At 47.1% G+C, this 21,425-nt stretch overlaps 1 protein-coding gene and 1 pseudogene across 1 annotated transcript in view; both read left to right on the top strand.

Moving 5' to 3' along the window:
- The first annotated feature begins 1,401 nt into the window (after nt 1-1,401).
- LOC129547334 (T-box transcription factor T pseudogene) lies at nt 1,402-4,480 on the top strand (annotated as a pseudogene).
- A 16,493-nt stretch (nt 4,481-20,973) lies between these two features.
- The window catches only part of GARRE1 (granule associated Rac and RHOG effector 1), an 89,018-nt gene continuing 88,566 nt past the window's right edge, over nt 20,974-21,425 (top strand). The window contains exon 1 of the mRNA XM_055412297.2: nt 20,974-21,044. The gene's annotated coding sequence lies outside the window, so the exon portion shown is untranslated. The remainder of the gene's footprint in view (nt 21,045-21,425) is intronic.

Here is a 21,425-nt window from a genome sequence, read left to right as displayed (position 1 = left end):
GGGGCCTGGGTTCCTTGTGGAACTAAGATCCCACAAGCCACGTGGTGTGGCCAGAAAAAAAAAAAAAGCACTTCTGCAATGGTCAGTGAATCTCATCCATGTGTATGTCTTTGGATTTTCAATAAATAAAAAAAAAAATAAAAAACATCTGACTGCTGTGTTGAGAATAAATTAATAGGGAGGCCAGTTAGGAAACCAGTACAGTAACCCAGAGTGGTTCTCCCTGCCCTCTGACAGTTGGAACATGTGGCCTAGACTTCCAGTGGCAGAGATCTGTAGTTTGGGGACCTGTGTGGTCTCCTCAGTGGACTGTTCCTCTGGCAGAAGTTTCACAATATTGCTTCTATCTTTTTTTTTATGTTATGGTTTTTTGGTGGAGAGGTATGTGGCATCTTAGCTCCCCAACCAGGGGTTAAACCCACACCCCCTCCACTGGAAGGCAGAGTCTTAACCCCTGGACCACCAGGAAAGTCCCTGGCTGAGGCTTTAATGTATGCATTCAAACAGTTCAAAAATAAATACCATTTCCAATTGCAATCTGCTTCCCTTTTCTCACTGTCACTAAGACCTACAAGTTACCCTCTTCACATGCAACTAAGTTGTTTCCAAGTTTTGCTAGTCCAAACAGTGTTGGAATGAGTCATTTAACAAATAGCTGAATGTATCTGTAAGATTATAACTGAGATTCTGGATAATAGGAGACATGACTTCATAATTCTAATATTCCCATGTCCTTTTCGATAGAGATTATAGCAATTTACATTCAGTTGGTTTTTCAGTATGTTGGGAGTTGGTGATGGACAGGGAGGCCTGGCATGCTGTGATTCGTGGGGTCGCGGAGAGTCGGACACTACTGAGCGACTGATCTGATCTGATCTGATCTGATTACCTTATATGGGCTTTCCTTGTGGCTCAGCTGGTAAAGAATCCGCCTGCAGTGCGGGAGACCTGGGTTCGATCCCTGGGTTGGGAAGATCCCCTGGAGAACGGAAAGGCTACCCACTCCACTATTCTGGCCTGGAGAATTCCATGTACCGTATAGTTCATGGGGTTGCAAAAAGTTAGACACGACTGAGTCACTTTCACTTTCACTTTGACCACACGGACCTTTGTCAGCAGTTCAAGTGGAATAACCTTCTCCCCCACCCCTTCCCTCGCCACCCCCCCACCCCACCCCACCCCCGCTCCAGATCTCTCTCCTCGCCCTCCACCCGGGTCTGGGACCTGGGAGGCCCCTCTTCTTGAAAGAGTGGCCGCCTACTGTGGTGAAGGTGGCTCTCCTCTCGAGTAGCCAAGTCAGGGCTTGGGGGTCGGTGGGGAGGGTCAGGCAGAAGGATGAGCTCCCCCGCACCGAGAGCGGGGGAAGAGCCTGCAGTACCCCCGGGGACCTTCTGCTGAGCCATAGAGAGCGAGTTGCAGGCAGGCAGCGAGAAGGCGGCCCCAGGGAGCTCGAGCTGCGCCTGGGCCTAGAGGAGAGCCAGCTGGGGCTGCGCTCCAAGGAGCTCACCAACAAGATGATGGTGACCACTAGCGGCAGGAGGGTGTTCCCGGTACTGAAGGTGAATATGTCCGGCCTGGACCCCAACGCCGCGTACTCCTTCCTGCTGGACTTCCAGCCCCTTGAAGTACCTGAACCAGGAGTGGGCAAGCCTGAGCCGCAGACGCCCAGCTGCGTCAACATCCAACCTGAGTTGCCCAGCTTCGGAGCATACTGGTTGAAGGCGCCTGTCTCCTTCAGCAAAGTCAAGCTCACCAACAAGCTCAATGGAAGGGGCTAGACTGTGTTAAACACTGCTTCCCAGGAGACTCAGTTCATCGCAGTGACCACTTATCAAAATCAGCTGCTGCTGCTGCTAAGTCACTTCAGTCGTGTCCGACTCTGTGTGACCCCATAGACTGAAGCCCACCAGCCTCCCCCTGTCCCTGGGATTCTCCAGGCAAGAACACTGGAGTGGGTTGCCATTTCCTTCTCCAATGTGTGAAAGTGGAAAGTGAAAAGTGAAAGTGAAGTCGCTCAGTCGTGTCCGACCCTTAGCGACCCCACGGACTGCAGCCTACCAGGCTCCTCCATCCATGGGATTTTCTAGGCAGTAGTACTGGAGTGGCTTGCCATTGCCTTCTCCGACCAAAATGAGCTAGCGGCTCTTAAAATTTAACAGTCCATTTGCAAAAGCTTTCCTTGATGCAAAGAAAAGAAGCAATCACAAAGATTCGATGGAAAAACCTGGAGACAGCCAGCCATCTGAGTGCTGGCTGATTCCTGGAACCAGCCCCCTGTGTCCACCCTCAGTTCAGTGACCTCCTCTCACAGCCTTCCACACACGGACTTGAAAGGTACCTGGCCCTGAGGAACCACCATCCAGGAGTCCCCTACCCCAGCCCTTACGCAGCAGAACAATTCTCGAACCTTTTCTGACAATTCATCTGCATGTCCGTGCTCCAACCCATGACAACTGTCCAGCCTTGGAATGCCTGCCCACACCAGCATGTTCCCCATGGGTCCCAATGCTGGTCCTCCTATGGGCTCCACAGCCTGTGGTCTGTGAACAACGGCACGGTCACCCTGGGCGCCCAGGTGGCAGGAGTGCCCAGCAGGCTGAGAGCCCAGTTTTTTCGAGGCTTCTCTACTCACTCTGCGTCCCTCACCCACCTGGTCTCGGCACCCTCTTCCTCGGGGTCCCACTGTATGAAGGGGCTGCCATAGCCAAAGACATTGCCGACAGCCAGTAGGATGCCCCAGCCTGCCTCCTGGCCTTGTGTATGCCCGTGTTGCCTCCGTCGATGTGAACCAGAGCCTGTGTCTTAAAGGACACAATGACTCTGCTGTGGCAGCAAGTGTTCATTTGATTGGCAGTCTCATGGGGCGAGGGAAGGAAACGAGGCCCGTTAACCCTCCCTTTAAATAAGAGGAAGACACATCGTCTGCTATTTACCTTATTTCATCCTCGGTGGCAGCAGTGCTGTCGCGGGTCCTTTATGTGCTGCAAGTGAATTCAGGTGTGAAAGCAATGCAGGTGACCTCACTCACCAGGATTCACAGTAGCAATGACTTGCGAGCATCCAGAAGCTCTGTTTTGCTTACAACACATAGATGACTCTGGCATATCAGAATTTGTAAACTCCCCTGGTCATGCTCCAATGAGATTAAAAAACACACTTTTAATTCTCCTCCCTGTGGTTTTCGAGTAGTTTTCAGATTCCTTTTGGCAGGGATCAGAGTTCAGCTGTGAGAGAATTAAATCATAGTTGAGGACAGCAGATTGTAGTTGAAATGACAGTGTCCAGCTCTGTCCACCAGAATGTGTTTAATTTGACCATATGTAGCTAATCTTTTGTATTGTTAAACCTACAACTGTTCCTATTTTTCTTTTGACAAACTAGCCAAAGACAATCAGTGGAAAGCATCTTCTGTAAAATAAAACCAATGTTTAAAAAAAAAGGTAAATGGATTATCTTTTTTCTGAATTTCCATCCATTTCTTAGGATCATCTATATTATTTTTAAAATTTTATTTATTTTTATTTTTGGCTGTGCTAGGTCCCGGTTCCTGTGCAGGCTTTTCTCTAGTTTCGGAGAGCAGGGGCTAGTCTTCATTGCCGTGCACGGGCTTCTCTTGTTGCAGAGCACAGGCTGTAGGGTGCACAGGCTTCAGTACTTGCAACACGTAGGCTCAGTAGTTGAGACTTCCCAGTGGCTCGGTAGTTGTGGTACATGGACTAAGTTGCTCCATGGCATGTGGGATCTTCCTGGATCAGGGATCACCCATGTCTCCTGCGTTGGCAGGCAGATTCTTTACCCCTGAGCCACCAGGGAAGCCCAGATCATCTACATTTTAATTTGCTTCATGACTGGACCTTGCCTTTTTTCAACTTTTAGATTGTTTTTCCTTTATCTTTTTCACATTTAATATATACAGAAGGATATGTGACCCATAATATGAATAAATGAACCTGTCACTTAACCCCTAAATTAGAGCATGACCAACAACCTGCATGTATGTATTACCACTCCCCTACTCCATTTCTGCGTGAGTGTGTGTGTGTGTTAGTCATTTACTCTATTCTGAGTCTTTGCAACTCATGGATTGTAGCCTGCCAAACTCCTCTGTCCATGGAATTCTCCAGGCAAGAATACTGGAGTGGGCTGCCAACACCTTCTCCAGGAGATCTTCCCAACCCAGGGATGGGACCTGGTCCCTACACTGAAGGCAGATTCCTTACCATCAGAACCACCAGAAAAGCTCTTCCATTCACTTCTGCCTCAACCAAAAAGAAATCACTATCCTGAAATTTGTATTTTATCTTAGTTTTGATTTTGTTTACAGTATTTTTCCATAGAATTTCTGATTGGCTCTTGCACAGGTGTATATTCCCCGTTACTTGGAATCTATTCCATTTTTCTTGAGCTCACCAATTTTCAAATCTCATTTAGATCATTGTTTCCTTGGATCATTATTTATCCTTTAGGTTTTTTTTTTTTTCCCCTGGAGTTTCTGAATGTTCTATTTGGCTTGTATTTGTTGCCTTTATCACATAATAAAGTTTTCCCAAACCCTTAACCTTGAACTAGCATTTGATTTAGCTTATGAAGGTTCTTTTTGCCTACAGCCCATCATCCTATAATCGTTTGCCATCCTGCTGAAATTCCAACATGTTGCTTTCGAGATCTTCAGGAAAGTTAGGATCCTAGGATTCCTCTTCATTGCTCTCCTGGGTTAAAGTGACAGATTCTAGGATATCATGTTTTCCATTTTCTTGTTTGCTAGAATTCTTAATTTAGGGAGCTTTCTTTAAAAGTATACAGGGCCAGATAGTAAGATCTCTGTCATAACTTCCTCTTTTTTTACTTAACAACGTTTTAAAATATAAAAATCATTCTCAACACAATTACTGACTGTTCATCTAACATGCAGCGGTGCTAAGTCTGATGCCAATTTGATTTTTTTTCCATGATAGGTGATGTGTTTTTTCCTCTTTGGGGGTTGGGGGGTGGTGCAGGGCACAATTTGTGGGGGTACCCCAACCAGAGATTGAATCCAGGTCACAGCAGTGAAAGCACTGAATCCTAACCACTAAACCACCAGGGAATTCCCATGTAGACCCTTTTGACTTAAAGATTTGTATCTTTCCTTTAGCACTTTCTCTTACTACTTCTTAGATAATATCTTTGATGCCACCCCCTCTGTTCTTTCACTAAATCTCCCTCTTACTCAAATGTAAAAGCTGTCAAATCAAACTTTTGTGTTTCTTAGGTATTTTTACCAGGATTGTTAATCTTTGTAGTACAAATCTTTCCTGTAGACTTTATCCAAATATCTTAGAATTTTTTTCTTACCTCTCATTGGAAGGAAGCAAAGAGTTGCCTTGGAGCTCTGGGTGTCACCAGGATTTGTCATCTGACAAATACTCTAAGGTGTATCTTTGTCCTGAGAATTGGATCATAAAGAAGGCTGAGCAGTGTAGAATTGATGCTTTTGAACTGTGGTGCTGGAGAAGACTCTTGAGAGTCCCTTGGACAGCAAGGACATCAAACCAATCAATCCTAAAGGAAATCAACCCTGAATATTCATTGGAAGGTCTGATGCTGAAGCTCCAATACTTTGGATGTGAAGAACCAACTCATTGGAAAAGACCCTGATTCTGGAAAAGATTGAAGGCAGGAGGAGAAGGGGGCAATAGAGGATGAGATGGTTGGATGGCATCATTGATTCAATGGACATGAGTTTGAGCAAATTCCAGGAGACAGTGAAGGACAGGGAAGCCTGGCGTGCTGTAGTCCATGGGGTTTCAAAGAGCAACTGAACAACAATGAACAACAACAAATACTCCAAGGTGTATCTTTATTGTTGAGGTCTCTGAATTCCCAAGGGCTTCATTCAGAGATGCCAGTGTTTCCAGATCCACAAATACTCTGTACCTGCAGAAAAGAATCTTCCTTTTACTGTTTGTTTTTCCTAGGAGTGTGTTCTCTAATTGTAGGTCACTTTATCATTGGAAGGACTGATGCTAAAGCTGAAGCTCCAATACTTTGGCCACCTCTTGAGAAGAGTTGACTCACTGGAAAAGACTCTGATGCTGGGAGGGATTGGGGCAGGAGGAGAAGGGGAGGCCAGAGAATGAGATGGCTGGATGGCATCACCGACTCGATGGACATGAGTTTGAGTGAACTCCGGGAGTTGGTGACAGACAGGGAGGCCTGGCGTGCTATGATTCATGGGGTCACAAAGAGTCGGACACAACTGAGCGACTGAACTGAACTGAACTTAAAAGCATTAAGGGCAAAAAAAAAAAGGCATTAAAGGCTTCCCTTGTGGCTCAGCTGGTAAAGAATCCGTCTGCAATGCGGGAGACCTGGGTTCAATCCCTGGGTTGGGAAGATCCCCTGGAGAAGGGAAAGGCTACCCACTCCAGTATTCTGGCCTGGAGAATTCCATGGACTGTATAGTCCATGGGGTGGCAAAGAGTTGGACACGACTGAGTGACTTTCACTTAAAAGCATTAAGAAACAAAATTGTTCACTGCTTGTTGTGCAGATACACCTTAGGTTAGTTTTCCTGTTTTCAAGCCCCCTTCTCATGCTTGCCCTGTCTTACCTGCTGCTTCAGAGTCTGAAGCATTTCAGAGTCTCAGGCAAGCAGCTCCTCCTGCACAATAGCAAGCCTGGGGTATGGTGTCAGCATTCTTTTGTTCCTCCCTGGGTCACCATACTTCTTCCATCTGTTCTAATCAGTCTAGGAATTTGTTGAAACATACCTCACAGATTCCTCCCTGACCCATTGTATTTATATTCTAAATATCATTTTAGTCATTTACTGACTACTTAGTGTAGTCTTAAAGGTTGCTGTTGTTCAGTCCATAAGTCATATCCGACTCTTTGTGACCCCATGGACTATAACACGCCAGGCTTCCCTCTCCTTCACCATCTCCTGGAGTCTGTTCAAACTCATGTCCATTGAGCTGGTGATGCCATCCAACTACCTCATCTTCTGTTGTCCGCTTCTTCTCTTGCCCTCAATCTTTCCCAGCATCTGTCTTTTCCAATGAGTCAGTTCTTTGCAGCAGGTGGCCAAAGTATTGGAGCTTTAACCTCAGCATCAGTCTTTCTAATCAATATGCAGAGTTGGTTTCCTTTAGCATAGACCGGTTTGATGTCCTTGCTGTCAAAGGGACTCTCAAGAGTCTTCTCCAGCACCACAATTCAAAAGCATCAATTGTAGTCTTAAAGGAAAAAGAAGGTAAACATTTTTAGTTGGTAACTCTATTTGCCTCTACGCTAGTGTGAAACACTGTCAACTCTTGCCTGTATGACTTTAATAACCTCTTCGTTGGCCACCCTCCATAAATACTGTACTCCTGCTATTCATTTTCTGTGCAGTAAGCAGGATGAACTTTTGGGAATACAAGTCTGATTGCCAGATTATGTCACATGTCTTAGAGAAGGCATCTAATATGGAGGCCTCAAGAGACTGTCCTACTGGAAATCATATCACTGCAGCCACGGTCTGTAATGGATGTGATCATGGTGTCAAACAGCCAGACCCATGCTACTCGCAAGAGCCAGCTCATGAGCAGGGCTTCTGTCTCCCCAAGGTCTCAGTCCTGGTCTAGACCTCTGAGTCACAGATCTAAAAATAAGTTTCGGGGCTGAGAGCTAGCAGGCAGGAGCACACCTCTGGTTCTGTGGCTAGCTAATGTTTGGCAGGAGTGAGTCCACGTCCAGCACTGCTACTGCTCCAGACAGCCTGGAGATCTGGCTCAACTCTCGGAAGGACTAGGCCTTGGAGCTGCTCAAAACCTGGCACTGGGTTTATCTGTAACTGTGTATTATCAGAGTCTCAGGGCTGTCCTCTGCAAGTATCTAAAGGGCTTCTTGACAAAGCAAGAAATGCCAACCTTGTCCATACTTACTATGACCGCTCCTGGGTATATTCCTGGGTCAGATGCCTCTCTATGTCTCATTTCCAGGACTGTCTTTTTTTCATTGGTTTGTTTGTTTGTTTGTTTCGGCTGTACAGGATCCTGGCATGCAGGATCTTAGTTCTTCATGCCTAAGGGGATCAAACCCGTGCCTCCTGCAGTGAAATCATGTATTCTTAACCACTGGACCACCAGGAAAGTCCCATCCCAGACAGTCAATGGGTTTGCTCTGCAGTTTTCATCATCCCAGGTTGTGACTTAACACTCAAAACATACCTCATGTCTGGACCAGCTTACTTTTTCCTTCAAGCTGCTCCTTGGTTTAAATCTGGAAATCCTGGAGTCTTCAGATTTCCACTGAGCTGAGACAGACCACTGTCCTGGTGTCGATTCCTAGTACTGTCAGACGATAACTGCTTTTTCTTTCCCCAGAAATAGAAAGGCGCTATCAGACATGCTCATTTTTGCATTATTCCGATTAAAACTTACCTTGTTCACACTTAACTTAAGAGGCAGGGAAGTATAGAATCAGTGTTAGTGAGTGCAAGTAATGTCTGTAACAGCCAGCTACAGATGACTTGGCAATACTGAGCCCGCAGAGACCATCGGTGGAAAGGCTGGCAGTATCCCAAAATTGCTGGCATGAGCCCCCGCTTACCTAATGGAACAGGCTGACATCTTTGCACAAGTTATCCTCTCTATACCCCTGTGAACAAATGGGGTGTGCACAGAGTCTTCTGCTTTTCAAAATGGAAGAGGAAATTTTAAAAACTCAGAAAATTGGAAATAGTTGGGAACTTCTTAGTTTAATAAAAGATACAAAAAATGTACACCAGCACGGATTTCCTTGGTGGTCCAGTGGCTAAGACTCCAAGCTCCCAGTGCAGGGGCCCTGCATTCAGTCTCTGGTCATGGAACTAGATCCTGTGTGCTGCAACAAGATTCCACATACTGCAATGAAGATCAAAGATCCTTCATGCTGCAACTCAGACTCAGAACAACCAAATAAAATATAAACGTATTTTTTTAAATGTACACCAGCGTTACATATAATAGTGAAACGCTGAACACTCCTCCTGTGATTGGTATCCATTACCATCACTTATATTCAGCATTGCATTGGCTGTCCTAGCTAGAATGAAAAAGAAAGGTATTCACATAAAGATTGGGGGAAAGAGAAAATAATTATTTTTAACATGACACAGTGAGATATGTATAAAATCTACAGATTCCATAAGTGAATTATCAGCATCTACAAAAATCACTTGTTTCTATGTAATTAGAAAATGAAAATTTAAAATATTATCATTTATAATAGTACTAAAAAACCAAGTGTCTAGCAGTCTAATGAAAGATTGGCAATACCGCTACACAGGAAACTACAAAACATTTCTAAGAAAAAATAAGGGCATGTTTTCAGAACCTTGGAGTAGGCGAAGAGGACATAAAAAGTGATAACCATGAAAGAGAAACTGGACTTCATTACGACTAAAAACTTGTTTTATCAAAAGATGTCAAGAGAGTGAAAATGAAAGCCACAGCCCAGGAGAAGATACTTGCTTTATGTAATAGTAGTCTGCCTGCCAATGCAGGAGACACAGGTTTGATCCCTGGTCCAGGAAGATCCCACATCCTGTGGATCAACTAAGCAGGTATACCACAACAAATAAGTCTGTGCTCCAGAGCCCGAGAGCCACAGCTACTGAGCCCACAAGCTGCAACTACTGAAGCCTAAGTGCCCTAGGGTCTGTGCTCCACAAGAGAAGCCACTACAATGAGAAACCCTCACACCACAACTAGAGAGGAGCCCCCACTCACTACAGCTAGAGAGAAGAATGAGCAGCAATGAAGACCCAGCGTAGCCAAAAAGAATAAAATTTGAAGAAAAAAAAAAAAAAAAACACAATGAGGGACTTGCCTGGTGGTCCAGTCGTCAGGACTCAGCGCTTTCACTGCTGGGGCCTGGGTTTAATCCCTGGTTGAGGAACTAAGATCTTGGAAGCTGTACGGCCAGCCAAAAAATAAAAATAAAAGCTCAATGAGATGCCATTCAAACCACCACAAAAGTGATTTAAACATTTATATATATAAATATATATCTATTTAATTTGATTTTGGTTGTACCGGGTCTTCACTGCAGCTTCATTGCTGCTAGGGCTTTCTCTAGTTTCAGTGAGCTGCGGCTACCCTTTTGTTGCTGTGTGCAAGCTCACTGTGGTGGCTTCTCTTGTGGAGCACAGGCTCTAGGCACGAGCCCTCTGTAGCTGTGATTCATGGGCTCAGTAATTGTGGTGCATGGGCTTAGTTGCTCCACAGCATATGGAACCTTCCTAGACCAGGGATTGAACCTGTGTCCCTTTTATTGGCAGGCTGATTCTTATCCACTCCATCACCACGGAAGTCCAACATAAACTTTCTTTAAAAGATGTAATGTCAAGTGTTGGTGAGGACATGGAGAAACTGGGACTTTCACACTTTAATGGTAAAAGGGTAAATCAGTGCAACCATTTCGAAAAACAAACAAGCAGAATCTGTATTTGACTGCAGAATCTGTTAAAACAGATTGGGGCTTCCCTGGTGGCTCAGAGGTTAAAGCATCTGCCTCCAATGCGGGAGACCCAGGTTTGATCCCTGGGTCGGGAAGATCCCCTGGAGAAGGAAATGGTAACCCACTCCAGTATTCTTGCCTGGAGAATCCCATGGACAGAGAAGCCTGGTAGGCTATAGTCCACGGGGTCGCAAAGAGTCGGACACGACTGAGCGACTTCACTTTCTGTTAAAACTAAATATGAAAAAATAAAAAGCTAAATTTGTATATTTATGACCAGCAGTTTCACTATTGGATATATACCCAGTAGAAATGATTGGCTTATGTCCACCAAAAGACTTGTAACCAAAACCTGGAAATAAATGTCTAGCAACAGTAGAATGAACAAATAATGGTATACAATGGAATACAGTGCAAAAAAATAAGAACTTGCTTTATGCAACATAAATCTCACAGATGATATGATGAGTGAAAGAAACCAAGTACAGAAGAGTATATACTGTACAGTTACATACATCTATATAAAGCTCATAAAAAAGCAAAACTAACTTATGATGATGCAGTTTAGTAGTTACATTTGGAGGAGGGAGGGCTTGCAAATGTATTTATATCTTGGCTGGAGTGATGGGTATAGTACATAAGCGAAAATTTGAACTGTGCTCTTAAGATTTGTGTACTTTATGTAAATTAAATATCACTATAAACACTAAACTTCCCTAGTGGTCCAGTGGCTAAGACTCTGCGCTCCCAATGCAGGGTACCCGGGTTCAATCCCTGATCAGAGAACTAGATCCCACATGCCTCAACTAAGACCCAGCACAGCCAAATAAATAATCTTTTTAAATGCTATATGGAAGGGGACCTTAGATTCTCTCTGTTGCTCTGCCCTCTGAGATTAAATCAGACCCCTGAATGCCTTGCTGACTCCCTCTGCCTCTGCCCTCACCATCCCAGTGCTATGGAAACACAAATTTTTATAACTTCCTGTTTCTCTTAAGAAAGTGTTCCATCCTTCCCAGACTGCCTTACTTGATTTAGTCCCTGGAGAACTACCCTTAGCTTTCCCTTAGTGCCAGATTCCAAAATGAGCCAAATTCCAAAGGCCTTTGCAGTTCCTTTCACCTGGGGGTCTCTTCCCCAACTAATTGTGTCTCACTCTTCAAATGTCAGTTTAAATATTACATTTTCAGAGATGCCTTCCATGTCCTTCCAGAATGTGTTAAGGTCTCCTTGACTAATTTTCTTCATCGCAATGTGTCCTCACTGTGCTTGCATGTTTATCTTCATCTTCATCATTTTTGCCTGTGGGGAAGAATCGCTTTTGTCTTATTTGCCACTCCATCCCCAGTACCTGGCACCGTGCCTGGCCTGTGGTAGGTGCCTAGAAACTCGTTGAATAAAGGAGCAAGTTACTTCATGAATGCCCACCGTTTGCTGTATGCAGTGCCAAGTGCTGCAGCTACAGTTGAATATGAGATGAATATCACCCAAGCTCACAGTTCAGGAGGGGCAAAACATAACTGCTTTGGGAGGTAAATACTATGACTGGGAAAACAGAGTTTCGGATTTCAGAGAAGGCTTCCTAGAGGCTTCCTTGAGGTCATGCTTTCAAACAACTTAAAGAGTCCCACAACTAGCGGCCTGTTCGGGGAGGGGACCAAGCTTGTGACAGATTCTGGACACATGGTTGTCTTGGATCTGCCTATAACTAGGCTCCCCAGGTGGTGCTAGTGGTAAAGAAGCTGCCTGCCAATGCAGGTTAGTTGTAACAGATGCAGGTTCAATCCCTGGGTCAGAATCCCACTCCACTATTCATGCCTGGAAAATCCCATGGACAGAGGAGCCTGGTGGGCTACAGTCCATGGTGTTGCACAGAGCTGGACATGACTGAAGCAAACTTAGCAAGCACACATGTGCCTGTGCAGAAGTGGAAACTGCTCAACATTGTTCATTTGACGAGATCACAGAATTTTTGAGAAGTAATCCCATTTCTTCTTACTGATCTAATAGGCTTTATGTGAGATAAAGTTTTACTTTCAGGGTTTCTCCATATATGTTTAAGGTGAACTGGCTCCCTTTCAATAAGTCCAATCACTTTTTTTGGATGGGCAGGAAGGCCGCACAGTTCAGTTTATGGAATCTAAGTTCCCCAACCAGGAATCAAACCCTGGCCCCAGCAGTGAAAGAGCCAAGTCCCTAACCATCAGGGAATTCCCTCGATGATTCTTATAAGTAAGTCAAAGGAGGCTTTGAGTTTCATCAGCTTCTTCTGAGAGCCTCATTGTAACCTCAGAACTGGATTGAGCTGCCCAGACTCATTTGCTGCAGTGTAGAGGGTGCATAGTTAATTATTTTGCACTGTAGCAGCAATGTTTCATGGTAGTGAAATCATTATGGGTTAAGAGCCAAATTTTAGTTTATACACGCAGACTTTTCTCAAATATTTCTAGTAACTTGGCTTCAAAGTGATACTTGGTTCTGCCCGGTTTTGCCCCTAAATGGAAAGCATGAATATTTGGCAGCTGTGTGGGCTAAGGTTAAGGTTAGGCACAACGCTGCTGAGCAGTGAGAAAACCGAGAAAACCGGAGCTCCGGGCCCTTAGCCCATCTCCCTGTGGAGTGAGTAGGGAAACCCCCTTTGGCTGTTCACTGCTCACACACACTGCTCTCTGACCTAGCTGAGTACCTGGCACCCCAAATTCCACATGGGAGGCATCCAGCTGTCTGATCATGGGAGTCTGGTTCGTGTGGTCCTACCATCCAGCACCTACATTAAGCTTGAGTCCATCTCTTGGGTGGGATCCAGGCTCTGTGACCAGTGCCCAAGGTTGCACAAGTCACCACTGACACCAGAAACTCAGCCAGTGGCAGCTTTACTGTCCCTGCTTGCTAGAAATTGAAGACCCAATTGAAATGCCCTAAATGAACTGTAACAAGAGGGTGTGTGTGCTTGATAAGCTGATTGAGTTATGTCCTACTCTTTGCGACCCCATGGACTGGAGCCAGCCAGTCTCCTCTATCCATGAGATTCTCCAGGCAAGAATACTGGAGTGGGTTGCCATGCCCTTCTCCAGGGGATCTTCCCAACTTAGGGATCGAACCTGCGTGTCTTATGTCCCCTGCATTGACAAGCGTGTTCTTTACCACTAGTGTCACTTGGGAAGCTGCAACTAGAGGGCAACCACATGTAAAAAAAATCTGAATGGAGACCTAAACAAGTTCAGAGCTGTTGGGTTGGAAGACTTTGGCATTACATGTTGAAGAAATGAGGGGACTTCCCTGGTGGTCTAACTCCCAACGGAAGGGCCTGGGTTTGATCCCTGGTCAGGGAACTAGATCCCACATGCCACAACTAAGAATTTGCATGCCGCAACTAAAGATCCTGCATGCTGCAACTAAGAGCCAAATAAATAAAAATAAATATTGAAAAAAGAAAGAAAGAAATGGAGGAAACAACCTAATTCCTGAGGTTCTCCTTCCCACTGAGCCCAGAGGGAGCAGACAAGTTGCAGGGTGGGAGCCTATAAGTTACTCCCAAGCATCAGGACCGTTGCCAAGGACAGCCATTCTAGTGGCCACAGTGCTCTTTTTGTTTTGACTAATAAATCCTCTCTTGTTTCAGTGACAATGAGTTGTGGTTATTACATCTTGATAACCAAAAGGAGAGTCCACCCGCACTCAGGACAGGGGACAGAGTTCTGGTTTCTTCAACCACAACTTCAACATCTGGGGGACTCAGGACCCTCAATCTTGGGCCCCTTGTAGATTTACAAATTTGGCCCCCTTGTAGATTTACAAACCACATGCATGAGGGAATTCTCATACATATAATTGTTCAGAACTCCCAAGTTTTCAAGTTTGAACTCATCACAAGGCCACAGAATCAACTCTGCAAACGACCCTCCTGCAGTTTTTGAGAGCACATCTTTCTTTTTTGTATTATATTTATTTATTGTTAATTGATTGATGGTTGCTTTACAATATTGGTTTGATTTTTGCCATACATCAACATGAATTAGCCATAGGTGTACATATATCCCCGCCCACTTGAACCTCCCTCTCACCTCCCACCCTTTCCCACCCCTCTAGGTTGCTACAGAGCCCTGGTCTGAGTTCCCGAGTCTTACAGCAAATGGCTACTGGCTGTCTGTTTCACATATGGCAGTGTACACGCTTCTGTGCTACTGAGAGCACATCTTTCTGGATCAAGACCACGGATCTTCTGAGCTAGGGTGGTGCCATCGGCAGGTCCACATACCAGCACCTGAGAAGAGGCAGACCTTGGCTGTCAGCATCGAATGGACTAGAGCTGCCCCTAGTTTTCAGGATAACTTGACCTCAAGGCTGTGCAGACCTTCTGTCTCCACAGCATCTTGCCTGGTTCCCTCTTCAGCACATCTTTTCTTCCTCTTCTGGTCGTAAGTCCTTGGACCCCTTGCAGTCTATGAGTTCTGGAAAATATCCATTGCCACTGTGCAGACCTTCACAGCTGATGACTGTGTGGGGCATAGCCTCTAGGGTGGCCCCTAGGGCATTCGGCAGCTACCCTTCCCTCACCCCACACACATCCAGGCCCCTCTGCTTCACCAAGCCCAGGAGAGCCCTCAAGGAGTCCCCCAGCAGCTCCTCCTGCCTACGTAGCACCAGGCATCCTCTCCTGGCTGCAGGGGGAAGGGAGTGGACTCCTGGGGTCCAGTCCACCCATCAGGGATCTCCTAGGCTCCTGGCCAGCCCCAGACCCTCAGAATGATCAAAGGCAAACCTGAGATCTAAGAGGTGTGGGTGAGAGAAGGTGGCTCAACCTGGCAAGGGCCCCTTGGCCACAGCCCAGTCATTTCCAGCCAGTGCGGGGGAGGGGGAGGAATGGAGAAAGAACAGCAGGATGTTCAAATGATTACAGGGGAAAGGGAGGGGTGCGGAGCGACTTCCTCAGGGAGACGATCTGGAGACTGGGGGAGAGGTTTCCCTTTCGGCATATGACCCATGAAGCCCTCACCCCCTTTCCTGCTTGGTCCATACCACCCATTAGCTTGGGGCCGGCCTCGCCCCAGCCTCTCTCTCCGTACCCAGCAGTCAGCCAGTTGCTCTGTGCCCAGAACGTCTGGCCAACCCTCTTCAGACTGGCTCCCAAATCCCATGGATTCTTGGATGCCAATACCATTCCTGAGGCTCACAGCCCATCTTGCAACTTTCACATTCTGCCCAAGAGAGACCAACAAGGTCTCTTGTTGGGACCTTGTTGGGGGAGGAAAATTATTCTCCAAACTCAACCCCACAGCCCCTGCCCACTGTGCCCCGCTCCCCTACCCAACCGCTGCCACCAAGAACACGTGGCTATGAAAACTGCTTCCCTGCTGGATCTTCTTTCAGACATGCCCACTAAAACCAACATGTAAGAGCCCAGCCTGGAAGCCCTGGCTTCGATTGCACAAACAGCGCACAAACCAACCGTAGTAACTTTGACTGCTTAAGAAAATCAGTTCTCTAATCCCTTCTGAGCCCCTCTCTGTGGGATGCTGCTATTCGGCAGCTCTTCTGATGTTAGGAATGTGGAACCCTCATGAAAGCTAGACTGAGCAAATCAGCTTTGTTTTTCTCAACAAGAGAAGGCATCTCAGGTCAAGGCCAAGGTGCGTCTCTGGCTCATCTCACTGACTCAGGGCTCTTCAGCCACTTGAGGGGCTCCTGACATCCTGTTCTGCTCACTCCTCCCAGAGAATGACCTCTGAAGCTCTCTTCCCTTTCACGGGGTCTGGCCCCAACTCTGCCTCTAAATCAATACACAGGAGGGCGAGTGGATTCAGGGAGAGGTCTTGTTTCCTGGCCTGGGCCTTTTTGACTTCCTGAGTGGCAAACTCAGGTGTTTGTCTGGCGGTCTCTGAGGCACCCATCCCCCTGTGCATGCTGAGGCTCTAACCACAGACCTCCCTGCAGAGAAGGAGGATCACAGCTTTGGTCCCCGAGGATGGGGGTGCTCCAGGAGGACCCAGCCTCCACCTCTAGACTTGTGGGCTCCATCCTCTTTTCTTGGCACTCTGCTGCAAGGGAGCTTGGAATAAAGAGGTGACATGAAGTGACTCTTGGACAGCAAGGAGATCTTGGATAGCAAGGAGATCAAACCTGTCAATCCTAAAGGAAATTGACCCTGAATGTTCATTGGAAGGATGGATGCTGAAGCTGAAGTTCCAGTACTTTGGCCACCTGATGCGAAAGCCGACTCACTGGAAAAAAATCTTGATGCTGGGAAAGAGTGAAGGGGGTGGCAGAGGAAGAGATGGTTAGATACTATAGCATTACTGACTCAAGGGACATGAATTTGAGCAAACTCCAGACCGCGAAGGACAGAGGAGCCTGGCATGCTGCAGTCCACGAGGTCGCAAAAAAGTGGGACATAGTAACTGAACGATAACAAGAATGAAGTGATAAATGTCTCAAACCTGTGTGGTGGGTCCATGGGTGTTTTTTCCCTTTCTCTCTATATCCGTGTGGGTTGGATGAATGGAAATAAGTATCATACCCTCTAGGATGTACGTATGATAGGTAGGTGTGTTCACAAAGCAGACTTGATATTGCCACAATACAAAATGTCTTCAGGTAAGCCTGGGAGATCCAAGACAGCCTGGTGCTCAGAGCACCCCAGAAGCCACCGAAGGATTCCCACGATTGGGAGTGTCCATACTAAATCCCAATAAGAAGTGCAGGCATGGTTGAACGGGTCTCTGGAAACTCCTGGCCCGGGACTGAAGTCTAGAGAAAGGCCCAAATGGTGCCAGGCATGAGCGGTTTCCAGGATGTTACTCTGGGGCCGCGAGTGAAGTGAGAAACAGTGGTTGGGTGTGTGGGTCAGAGCCTACTGGGTGAGCCCCTTTAAAGCCCCATCCAGTGTTTACCAGGTGCCTTTAGGCATGACCACTGGAGGCTTTGAGGGTCTGTAGTAGAAGTTAGGAGAAAAATGGGAGCTAGGAGAACGCTCAAACAAGAAATGCGCTTATCCTGAGACTGACTTGGCTCACTCAGAAGCCAGGCACCACTGGGACTTCCCCAGTGGTCCAGTGGTTAAGATCCCTTGCTTGCACTGCAGGCACCATCATCTCGATTCCTTTTCCAGCCTATAGAGGTGTGGTGAGCCAGCACCCAGGGACACTTCCTCCAACTTCGCTGTCCTCTTCCCCATCACATTCCCTCTCCTGTAGCTTCAGTTCCACAGCCCATTATGTCAGTAACACTGGCTCCTCTCTCTGTTATTCAAGACCCAGGTGAATCCTTGTTCGTCTTCCTCACTTTTACCTGAAAACTGCTGGGACAAGTCATTTAAATAGGAAAGAAGGCTCTGTCCACCTGAAATAGACCCTCAGTACAATTTAGAAATTCTACCACATATTTCCTTTCTGCTTTCAGACCTTTTTCACTCTCCTCATACCTCTGTCCCTAGGCTCCCCTCACTCTTTACTGCAGGCTGCAGTAAGCCCATGGCCAAGCATTTTAGAACCCCTCCAGCCGTTTCAGAACCTCACGAGATGAATCACATCATCTTTCTACTGTATACTCAGCCTCTTTCTGTCAACCAGACTTTTCTCTCTGACACTGAAAGATACTTAAGTTTCTCCACCTTAAAAAACAAACCACGGACTTCCTTGGTGGTCCAGTGGTAAAGAATCCATCTGCCAATGCAGGGGACACAGGTTTGATCCCTGGCCTAGGAAGATTCCACATGCCATGGGGCAACTAAACTTGTGTTCCACAACTACTAAAGCCCACGCACCCTAGAGCCTGTGCTTTGCAAGAGAAGCCACCACAATGAGAAACCCATACATCACAACTAGAGGGTAGCCCCAGCTCACCACAACAAGAGAAAGCTACATGCAGCAATGAAGACCCAGCTCAGCCATAAATAAATATATTTTCTCAATCTACACTCACCTTTAGCTTCATTAGCCCCCTAAGCCCCACTGACATCTCCAGCTCTCACCTAAGCTCCAGAGTTCCACCTCAACTGCCTACGTGGTGTGTCCTCTTTCACATGATATCATGCTCACAAGGGCACTCATGACCTGCTTCCTCTCTTCCTCACTTCTTCAGGAGCTTCCCTGCACTGAGTGTCACCACTCCAATGGCTCATCCCAGAGACCCAGGAGAGATTTAGGATTCCCTCCTCTTTCTGATCCTCCATGTCTAGGTCACCACTGACTTTATTCCCTGTTGGCACTCCCATAGTATGTGAATGACTTTCAAAGTGAGAGTCACACACTCACTAATGTAAGAAGGCAATCTATTGGAGTAAAGGAAGAAAATATTAGAACTTAAGACTTATCTTTCAAAACTTTTCATATATGTTTCAAAACCTAAGCAGTATATAAGTAGTGTATTACATATATGTATTCGGTTCAGTTCAGTTCAGTTCAGTCGCTCAGTCATGTCCGACTCTCCACGACCCCACGAATCACAGCAGGCCAGGCCTCCTTGTCCATCACCAACTCCCGGAGTTCACTCAAACTCATGTCCACAGAGTCGGTGATGCCATCCAGCCATCTCATTCTCGGTCGTCCCCTTCTCCTCCCGCCCCCAACCTTTCCCAGCATCAGAGTCTTTTCCAGTGAGTCAACTCGTCGCATGAGGTGGCCAAAGTATTGCAGTTTCAGCTTTAGCATCAGTCCTTCCAATGAACACCCAGGATCGATCTCCTTTAGAATGGACTGGTTGGATCTCCTTGCAGTCCAAGGGACTCTCAAGAGTCTTCTCCAACACCACAGTTCAAAAGCATCAATTCTTCGGCAATCAGCTTTCTTCACAGTCCAACTCTCACATCCATACATGACCACTGGAAAAACCATAGCCTTGACTAGACGGACCTTTGTTGGCAAAGTAATGTCTCTGCTTTTTAATATACTATCAAGGTTGGTCATAACTTTCCTTCCAAGTAGTAAGCGTCTTTTAATTTCCTGGCTGCAATCAGCATCTGCAGTGATTTTGGAGCCCAAATATAATGTATATATATATATATATGTATTACATATATATAAGTTGTAAGTAACATAAAGCTGCACGATATTCAAATGTTTTCAAGAACAAAAAAAAATGCGCAGGTCCTGGTCTAAACGAGGATCACCTTTAGCAAAAAAAAAGGAAATAGACTCCTTACTGATCTCCACATCCATCCAACTAGCTTGGTAAAATATACATAAAGTGCCCCATTTTAATCACGTTTAAGTGACCTCTTTGCGGCATTAAATACATTCACACTGTTGTGCAATCACCACCACATCCACCTGTAGAACTTTCTCATCTTCCCAACCCACAAGTCTGTATTTATTTATTGGCTGCACCATGCAGCACGTGGGATCTTGTTACCCAACTAGGGAATGAACCCGCACCCCCTGCGTTGGAAGCATGGAGTCAACCCTAACTGCATCATTTAGGGACGTCCCTCTCTGCACCCATTAATTACAAACTCTGAATGTGCGAATGCTCCCCTCCTCCCAGTCCCTGACAATTACCACTCTACTCTCTGTCTCTGTGGACTTGACTATTCCAGGTACCTCATTTTTAAGTGGAATTATAGAATATTTGTCCTTTTGTGATTGGCTTCTTTCACTTAGTATAATGTCTTCAGTTTATCCTTTTGTAGCATGTGTCAGATTTCCCTTCCTTTTCAAGGCTAAATAATAGTCCATTGAATGGATATACCTCATTTTGTTTAACCAGTTCATGCATTGACGGACACTGGGTTGCTTCCACCTGTTTGACTTTTATGAATAATGTTGCTATTAACATGGGCATACAAATCTATGTCCACTCTTGCCTCTCCTCTCTATATAGCCAAGTAATCCTTGGCGATATAGTAATATAGCCCAAGTAATCCTTTTAAATCCACAAGTATGGTCAAATCACCCCTTGCTCTCAAGTAAAATTTTCTCATCACCTTAGTTTCTTGAACACAAAGCCACTGAAAACACCTGCCGTTACTTCTGCAATAATATCCCTTCCTCCCTGCTTCTTCAACCCTCCCCACCTTAGGACCTTAACTCCTGCTCTTGTCCTGAGGGAAGAATCCTCTGGTCAGTCTCCTTCACTAGGTCAGGGGACTCTCTCCCTCCCTCATCAACTTTCCCCTCCTAGCACTTGTCTCAGTTGGCACTGTATCATCAAGCGCATTTATAACAATTATTATGTTTCCATCGCTGGAGAATAAACGTATGAGGGAGAGGGCACTATCTGGTTCCTACAGCGCCTGCCAAGACCAGGCAGCTAATACGCGCTCAATTTCTCAGTAATTAATTTTAACAATAGATCTGTGTGGACGCAGCTGACCCCTCCCGCCCGGAGGCCAAGTCACAGTAGAGAAACTGGGTGGCTCTGGGGGCTCTGGCCGCCGGCCCTCGAGCCCACCCTGGCTCTCCCACTTGGAGGTCGGGACCGAGGTGCAGGGCCGCCCGCGTCCCCCGCTCGCACAGCGCTCCCAGCCGCCGGGTCCTCAGCCAGCCGGCGTCCGCCTGGGGCGGGGGCGGGGCCGGCGCGGAGACGTCACTTCCGGTGTACACAGCCGGTCCGGGCGGTGCGCAGGGGGCCGGGGCGCGTCGCAGGTGAGGAGCGGGCACGAGCGGGCGCTGCCTGGCGCTGCCTGGCGGGCGGGCTCACCCACCGCGGGGCGGGAGGGCGGTGGGCCGCTGCCGGGGCTGGCGACTGGATGAGCTCGCCGGGCGTCGCTCCCGCCCGGGGCCTCAGGGCTCAGGGCCGTCGGCTCCGGCCCCTCGCCTGTCCGCTGTGGAGGACGCCGGGCTCAGGGGGAGCTGGCCGGGCGGACGGAAGCCGGGAGAGGCCTCGCGGCTCGTGCTTGGGACTGGGGGCGCGGCAGGGAGTCCGCGGATACGGGACGTGAGGGGCCGGGGGCGCTCCCTTGGGCGACCGGGGCCGGGGAGGTGGAGCTGGCCCCGGGCGCCGCTCCCGGAAACCCCTCCGAGGAG

Source organism: Moschus berezovskii, chromosome 22, assembly GCF_049115385.1.
Source record: "Moschus berezovskii isolate FMDL1 chromosome 22, NW_MosBer_1.0, whole genome shotgun sequence".
In the NCBI taxonomy this organism is placed as follows: domain Eukaryota; kingdom Metazoa; phylum Chordata; class Mammalia; order Artiodactyla; family Moschidae; genus Moschus; species Moschus berezovskii.
Note: the sequence above shows the minus strand (reverse complement) of the source record. Positions and strands in the feature narration are given on the sequence as shown.